At 39.8% G+C, this 9,044-nt stretch overlaps 1 protein-coding gene across 1 annotated transcript in view; it reads left to right on the top strand.

Annotated features, from left to right (window-relative positions):
• The window catches only part of COX11 (cytochrome c oxidase copper chaperone COX11), a 246,673-nt gene that overhangs the window by 29,576 nt on the left and 208,053 nt on the right, over positions 1 to 9,044 (top strand). The gene's annotated exons all lie outside the window — the stretch shown is intronic.

Here is a 9,044-nt window from a genome sequence, read left to right as displayed (position 1 = left end):
GCCGAGCCGGGCAGGCAGCGCCGCCCCCGCGGGGCAGGAGCTCCCCGCGGCACCTGCGGAGCCGCACCGTCGCCGTCCCCGCGGAGCGGCGGGGTGAGTGCTAACGTGGTGACGGGAGCAGCCCCGCTCGGCCGCGGGCCGGGGTCGGGCCTGGAGCGCGGCCCTGCCGCGGGGCTCCGGCAGCCCGGCCCCTCATAGCTGTGCCTCACGGACAGGTGAGCCCCGCACACAGCCGGCACGTCTGTCCCGGACCCGAAACACCCCCCCGACATCAACGCGAGATCACGTAGCCACATCCTCCTTTACCTGCTCCTTGGCCAGTGTTCAACGTGCGACGGGACACCCCCCTCCCCATGGCAAACTCAAGAGTTCCCTCAGCCATCTCCTGAACGGGACTTAGTAGCTGAAACCACGAGAAAGTTGGCCTTTCGTAAGGCAAAGCTCAGAAACACCTGGGTCCAGCCTACCCAGGGGCTCCAACCTGCCTGTTGGCACCTGTGACTTGGAAACCTATGTTAACTTTAGCGGAAAGGGAAAAAAAAGACCTGCCTTGCAGCACTCACCCCCACGGATCTGTTCGGTGGCACAGAAGACCGATGGTAATTTTGTCTTTTCAGGTATTTTGAAAAACTTTTTATAGCAGAACTGACTTTAAAGGATCAGCTTTACTATATAAGTGTTAGGACCTTCAGTTCAGGTGTGAGACCACAGAAAACCAGGCTTTTCAAATGCATCAAAATAGAATGTACACTTTTAAACTGGTATCTGATGCAATTTGCTTGTTAAATATACTACACACAATTCAATTATTTTAAAAGAAGACTGCAAATGCAGTGAGAGTGACAGCTGCTGCTACACCATACTGGACACTATGTGCAGACACATTTCAAACTTTAACATCCCCTGCTATGAAATCACAGGGCTGACCACTGTTCCTGCAACGTTCATACATATTTTGTCAAACCCATATGTTCTTCTCTGTTTCACAGATTTAACAGGAACAGATGCACAGATCTCAAAGCAGCTGGGGAAAAAAAAAACAGTGCATGTAAGTTACATTCATAAAATCATCCTTCATATTATGTAGGAACCACCAACACGTTCCTCTTGCCACATACATGTTTCCACGTGTGGGACTTTCTTGCTACGACTACTATCAATGACTTCCATTGTGTCACTTCATCACAAGCCTGACTGTATCTCAAACCTATATAATACTTGGCAACGAATGTGGCATGAGTGAAAATTAAAACCTCAGCTGTAATTTTTGTTGACAGAGTTGTAATTATTTCAGTATCAAACAAATACAGAATCATATTAACTAGGATTTGAGTACAGCTTAATCAGTCATACGGTCAGAACATGATATAACCAAATAAATTATTTGCCTGACATTAGGATTTCATGAATTAACAAAGCTGTATTTGCACTGATTATGAGAGTTCTTCCTAGGATAAACTCATTTTACTTTCTTTGGCATTTTGCATAACTCTGTGGCCCCATCTACTGGATGGCTTTAACATAAAGGCTGGAGAAGAACATACTTTTTTGTGTACCTGCAAGTATCTCTACAAAAAGCAAGTTATTACAAGAACTTTTGGGCAAGTTGATCACGTATAATGAATGTAGAAGCTGAGTCTTTTTCTTGCTCTTTCTATAATAAATGGGTGGAGTTCATCATACAGCTTGGTGAGGTTCCACTTGAGACTGTTTCTAATGAACGCATCTCAATTTTCCACACTTCTGTTAGTCTTGTCATTTGGTTATAAGCCAGACATCATCTGTCAAAACAGGAGTTTGTTTGTGTATTCTTGATTGCAGAAGTTTGAAAGACATCCTCTAAACTTAGGTGTTTATTTCATTTGCTCTTTAACACTGAAACTGAAATAAAGACCTATTTAAATTAGCCTTTGTTAAACCTGCAATGTGAGTCAGATCTTGTTTCAGAGAGCATATTTTATTGAGCTACTCAGGGGAAAAAAATCTGATTAAGCCTTTTTTCATTGGAATTTACTGATTAAAGTTACTCATTGAAATCAGCTACGGGTCTAGATCTATGAACTCCTAGTGGGCTTCAGGTTCTGCTTGAAACAAGCCTGCCTGACTCTTCAGCCTTCTCTGGACTGGAGTCCTTGGTATTTATGAGTCGGTAATCAAAGAGTCCCAGGAGAGTCCTACTGCACTCCTTGCAATTTTACTATTATTGCAGATACAGTATTATACTTAGTTATTTTATTAAGGGACATGTTCTGTCTTTTGCCTGCATAGTATGTGATAAAAAGAAAGAAGGAAGAGGCTAAATAATTTCTCTTTGCAAAATGTTTTGAAAGAAGAGTGTTTAGTGGCATAGTTTATGTCTGCTTCTTGAGCTAACATGTATTATACCAACGTAAGCAGGCTTGTCAATGTAATTTTATTTCTACTAGAAATTTTGTTGATGCTGCTATGTCAATTACAAATATAAAATCACATCCCTAATTTCTATAGCTATGCAGACATTTTTTCAGTCTAGTTTTGCTGGGTTTAAAATTGTCCTGGTTTCGGCTGGGATAGAGTTAATTTTCTTCCTAGTAGCTCCTACAGTGCTGTGTTTTGGATTTTAGTATGAGAATAATACTGATAACACGCTGATGTTTTGGCTGTTGCTAAGTGGTGTTTACACTGGTCAAGGACTTTTCAGCTTCCCATGCTCTGCCAAGTGCACAAGAAGCTGCCAGGGGACACAGCCAAGATTAGTTGATCCAGACTGGCCCAAGGGCTATTCCATACCATATGATGTCATGCTCAGTATAGAAACTGGGGGGAGCTGGCTGGGGGGCAGTGATCGCTGCTCAGGGACGGGCTGGGCGTTGGTTGGCGGATGGTCAGTGGCTGTATCACTGTTTTTTTTTTCCCTTGGGTTTTGTTCCTCTCTCCCTCTCTTGTTGTTTTCCTTCTCATTACAATTATTATTATTATTATTATTATTATTATTATTATTATTATTATTATTATTATTATTATTATTATTATTTAGTTCCAATTATTAAACTGTTCTTATCTCAACCCATGAGTTTTCTTACTGTTCCTCTTCTGATTCTCTTCCCCATCCCACCGGGGGGGGGGGGGGGGGAGGGTGAGCGAGCGGCTGTGTGGTACTTAATCGTTGACTGGGGCTAAACCACAACAAAAGTTCGGAGTTATATATCATTAATTTAGTTTTTTAAAAATCACACCTTTACCTTATTTAGTCTTTGGTCCTATTTTCAAGGAGTCACATACACACACAACACGCTGAGTGAAAAACAGCTGTCATATTCATAAACTGAATATGATATTGACTTGTACCTGCTGGTTTTTGTTATATTAAAATTATAAACTATGGAGATGATTTTTGGTTTGGTTTAAAAATGAGAAAGATTCTTAAAACATCATTATTCAGCAGAGATTAGGTGAGGAGTTGCAAAGTATTCCCTCCTCCGTCTCCCAAGAGCTGTATTTACTCTCACAGTCTCCACCAGAAGTCTATTTTAGCGTGATTCTTCCTTGTTATCCAGTACAACAAAGACACAATCAGCGGGATTCTCACTGTAGCTCATTAGACCAGATGCTGGTTATGGCCTGTGCTGGTAGCTCAACTTGAACAAACAGCTAGAGGGCTAAATCAAATCCCTTCTGCATCATCTCCATTAGCTCGCTGCCTTCAGATAACGGCAAACCTAATCAGGAGCTATTTGGGCAAATTAAATTAATGTTTGGGACCCAGTCTCACTAATAATAAAGAGCTGTCCCCAAATATCTATTTAAGTAATTACTGTTTTATTTAAAAAAAAAAAAAAAGCCAACCCCTGTCATGTTAGCAGCATAGTTAATTTGCCTGTGTAGAAAGGGGGAACAAATATCCAGTGAGGGAGGGAGGTGTCTGTGGCCTGCAGAGGGCAATCTTGTTCAACAAATCTCCTCATTTTTCATGCGGTGGCTACTCCAAGCGAAGGATGGTTTATGGAAAAGGCAATACCCTATCAGCCATACTGGGTTTTCTCATATACACAGTGTGGTTCAGATGCAGCTCTTTAGTATTATAATGCTTTCTTGTCATTTGAAAAAAAAAAAACCCCAACTCTGTATATGCAATGCAAAGCTCTCAGAAGGTAGAAGAGGGTAAGGGGTGTGGCATTTTTCAGGACTGACAAGTGGATGACAGTCAGGTTTTCTCACTCGCGATTCTGTGCTGCATTTCCTGGACCACGCAGCCTCAGCACACTGTCACTGCCCTGGGACTTCCATGTGAAGTTACACAAATCTGTATTTTTCTCCCCCTTCTAAAACACTGAGAATTCCAAGTGAAAAACATTTATTTTTTTTAATAACACACTATGGGAGTCACAGCTAATTTGAAACTTTACCTAAGGATGAGTGAGTGTAAATTCTCTCAGAAATAAGTTTTTTACACCTATTCACTTTTTTTTTTTTTTTTTTTTAAAGATATTACATATTACCTCCCTTTAGGATTCTACCCTCATGATGTGGTAATCCAAAAGCTTTCCTGCCTCTCCTCCCTTTCCTTTCAGGAAACAATCCTCCTTTTTCCCTGCATCAAGGCTGGAGATAAATATTCTGTTGTATATTTGGGAAACTTACCAAAGTCTCTTCTCAAGTTCACCTTCTCAGAGACAAAGATGCATCATCCAGTTCCCCCAGCTTCTCTCCAGAGGCATATTTTCCTGCAATGGAGTCTAGATTTATAAAGAAACAATGAAATCATTATTATACTGCAGAATATTGTGAGTCTTGACTCAACTTTCCTGTATGAGATTAATTATTAAATATACCTTATCCACTGGAAGGTAGAATCCTCTGCTTGAATCTCACAGGAAAACTTACAAAGAAAGAAAAAAACTCCCTGAATCTTAAATTACAGGAATTGTAGATAGTTTTCCCATGAATGGGATGTGACTGCTGTATATATACTGCTGCATAAACAGCAAGCTCAAAATGGAAAACAAGGTATGAACTTGGTAATTCAAATTTACAGCAAACTAGCGTATGAGAAGCTGGGAACTTTTCTATCATCTTGGCAAATAACTGGTTCGCATATAAGATGACAATGAAGAATATATGAATTGACCAAACATCTCTTTACATTAGAGGCTAGTTAAAGAAGTTTATTTCGTAGGGGATCCTTTTTGAATTTGAACAGTAATAAAACACAATTGTCCAATTAAAACAGGAATGCCTTCTGAGTTATCATGACACTTTTTTTACTCTGTGGTACACAACAGGACATTCAGATTACATTACGGTATACATTACTGTGTGCTACAAGTTTAGTTTAATTTTGTTTTCAAATTATTGAAGTTCATGAAAAAATCTTTCATATCTCACTCTTAGCTGCAGTACAGATCTCTGCCTTCAATGAAGAAGCTTGAAAAATTCTGTGATATTAATTGGTGCGCTTCTTAAAATTAAAAAAATACTTGACAAGTGATGAGGTCTTCAGATAGATGTTTTCATCTATAGGTGTGCTGAAGTGTGATACAACAACAAATATTTTTGTCTGCTATTTTAAAACAAAACAAAAAGCAAAAAACCAATCCCCAAATCCTTACATATCAAATGTGTGGTATAAGAATCCTTTCAAAAGCTGCAGGAATCAACCTGCATCAACCTGAATCAAGCTGATATTTTCAGTACCAGGAACAATCTTGATTATTTGGACACCATTGCAATTATCAGTGTAGAAAGCAATCCCGGAAGAAACTAAAATCCTCAACCTCTGCACATTAGCAGCAGGTATGGCCTTTACCAAGAAGGTAATTTTTCTCTTTGTGACACTCCCACTGCCACTTGCAGTGCAAAACAGCTCTAGGCAAGAGCTTAGTTCAGCACTGTTCCTTCTCATTTTCTTAGTATTTGGAGAATAGCAATAACTAAAACCAGATCCTTTAAAAATACCCATTTAAAGAAAATAGTTTTCAGGCACTGTGTCCTGATTAAATAATTTCGGCAATATTTGATTGCCCACAAATAGACGTACTGGCTACTGGAACAAATATCCAAAAGCTTCATAGCTAAATCATGGATTGGTAGCTCTGTGTCACCCACAGAGCCCTGGTTCAAATCCAAGCCTTCTCCAACTAATGTAATGCCATGCTGCTCACATGGCTATCTCCTGTCCTAATTAACCAGGAGTCTCAGCTGAGGTCTCTGCTGGATTTTAATTACAGAGTTATTAATTCATAGGGAAAAAATTGACAGATGTTTCAGGTTGGTCGTAGCAAATTAAAAGGCAGGTGCTTGGCATAAAAACTCAGAAATGATTAAACAAATGACTCATGGATGTTTAGCTGTTTTACAGTGAGCAGTGTACATAGTACTGCTTAGTATATTGTAGCACAGGGTGACTTCTCAGGATAAAAATAACAATAGCGACAGATTTTGCTCTGTCTAGTTTTTAAAGGTAAAGAAGCTTATAAATCTGTGTTCTTAATTTGGTTTATAGCTTTTACTGGGTTCATTTTACTCCTCTTTCCTCTAAAAAAAATCCACTATTTTATTAGGTTGTTTAGTTTAAAAAAAATTGTGTGATGCCAAGGTAAATGAAGGAACTAGTTGGTTACTCTACAATTATTGTTACTCAAACTGAGCATATATATAACACGAAGTAAAAGACTAATTTTCATCTCTTACAAGGGACAACAAATGTTGTCTTAATTTTACTAATAACTTCAATCACTTGACAAAGCACCTTAGAAAAATGTTAGCTCGCATCAAGTAAATGCATTACAGGAAACACAGGCATGGCCTGAAAAGCTACCAAGGTCAATATTTTAAGGAAAACAAGAAGAAGCCAGTGCCACGATTTTGAGCTCTCCATCAATTATGCTGTTCCACAGGAGTCTTTATCTAAGGTCTCAGCAAGTCTCATCTATCATGATGGTATACACGGTCTCTTAGTTGAACTGAGTAAACAGTCTTTCAGTGGACAGCTGGTTATTAAAGAGGGCCATTTGGATACAGGTTCTCTGTCTCTGTTTTGGTGTTTTTCTGCTAGGTAAGGAAATGTTACACGGTTTGTTTTGTTTTTTAAACTGAACGCACATATGCAACTTATGGTACAATACTCTTCTGAATGAGCCATTTTGTGTCATATAAAAAAAGACAAAGTGTTTTGCCCATGTTAGGATTGCCCTAGTGGTTTGGGTTTTTCTTTAACAAAAGGACAGTTCAAACTACGCTTCTCATCCAAGTCAATCCAAAAATTATTCAAAGCCAAAAAACATTAGCTTTCATTTTGAGAATGCAGAACCAGATATGTTGACAATTTCAGAACCAGAATTGAATGAAAACAGATTCCCAGGAACAGTTTTGATTTTGACAAATCAGTATTCGCTTATCAGAGGTGTTTTGTTGGAAAAATTCCCCACCAGCTGTAGATTTTACCGCACATTAATTGCCTCAGAGCTAACAGGAAGTTAAAAAACCCCAAAACAAAACCTCTTTCCTATAGCGAAGACAGAGCTATGGGGACCTACCAAAAGACCCACTTCAAAGGCAGTGATTTTCCTACTGTCAGAGTGGGGGATGTAGAGAAAATTTTGCCAACTTGTTAAATGGAAAGACTCAGCTATATATCTGCCAGTTAATAGAAGCAACAAATAAATGCAGATTTTAATGCTGTAACTCAATGAAAGCTGAAGAATATCTTTCCCTGTTGCTAAGGGAGGCAAATGTTCATCTGGTTTCTTAATCTGAACACAGAAACAAAGCCTGCCCGTGTTTGGACTGAGCCCTCTTCTACAGAAGAGAGTATTCGGGTTTCTTTTCCTTCCACCACGCCTCTGTGTGGTTAGTGACTGCTGTCCACGCGCGTGGCTCTGACCTGAGGGGCTTCTGCACAGTTGGTGCTCATAGATTAATACCTGTGGCCTAAATGGAGATTTATGGCATTGTCACCTCTGTGTCGTGCTAAGCCTCAAGTACTGTGGAGCAGGGGAATCACACGCATTTCTCATGGAGTTCAGACTCTTACTTTGCATTGCAGTTCACTGGGTTTTGCAGCATATATATAAACCAAACAGGTTGTACAGCGACCTGTCATGGAGCCTGAGCTCACTGTAATTAAGTTCAGTAAGGAAAGAAATTGCAGAAGGTACGTCCCCTGTATCCGGATGGAGCAGGGTGAAATTATTGCTGGTTGCTCCTCTGAAACTTAAGGTAAAAATCTCTGAATCTCTGCTCAGAACAGCTGTAAACCTCAAAATATACTTACTGTTTGACTGCATTGCCACACTGATGTTTTTGGCAAACATTTCTCTGCAGTACATTTTACCCAGGGAGCTGGAGCACTGGCATTTGCAAGACCATGCAGCTACCGGTAATTTAATGCTGTGTGAAACAATTCTCATTATGTCTAAAAGGTACAGTTCACACACTGCGGGAATCCCACTGATATATCCAAAAGCAGAGAACAGTTTTGGATGCACTGTGCATGCTCACTCTAACAGACAGCACATGTCCTGTAAGCAAACTGGAAATTTCAGCTTGTCTGTACTTGAGTTTTCACCGCAGCTGTCACTGGGTAACAATGCACCAATGTCAGCAATGTAGGAATTTTTTACTGAAATATTTAATGCAGTAGAGGTATAAAAATTAGAGTTAGCAGAAGAGTATAAAAATTATTTGAACTGTTTGTTGTGAAGACAGCTATGAGGAAGAGCCTCCAAGAATTGCTTCTTCCACCATGATCAATATGTCAGAGGTCTTCCCCTACTAGACCGTTACACCAAGTCTGTTGCTGCTTACTAATGTGGTTAGTTCTGAATATGAGCGAGAGTTCTTCCATCTTTTCTACTAATTCAGGACACTCATTTTTCCTTGCAATGACATTCACTTACGTGCACTCCCTACTTCTGATCTTGTGAGCAGAAAGACTGCTGAATTGTACACATAGCTCTTGCTCAAAAAGACGCATGAAATTCAGAGCCAAACTATACTTTTGACCTCTCAGCTTAGAAGAATCATAATCCTTGGCTTTGCACTTACGCTTCCTGAAAACCCTTGCT

Source organism: Mycteria americana, chromosome 16 (genome assembly GCF_035582795.1).
Source record: "Mycteria americana isolate JAX WOST 10 ecotype Jacksonville Zoo and Gardens chromosome 16, USCA_MyAme_1.0, whole genome shotgun sequence".
In the NCBI taxonomy this organism is placed as follows: Eukaryota; Metazoa; Chordata; class Aves; order Ciconiiformes; family Ciconiidae; genus Mycteria; species Mycteria americana.
Note: the sequence above shows the minus strand (reverse complement) of the source record. Positions and strands in the feature narration are given on the sequence as shown.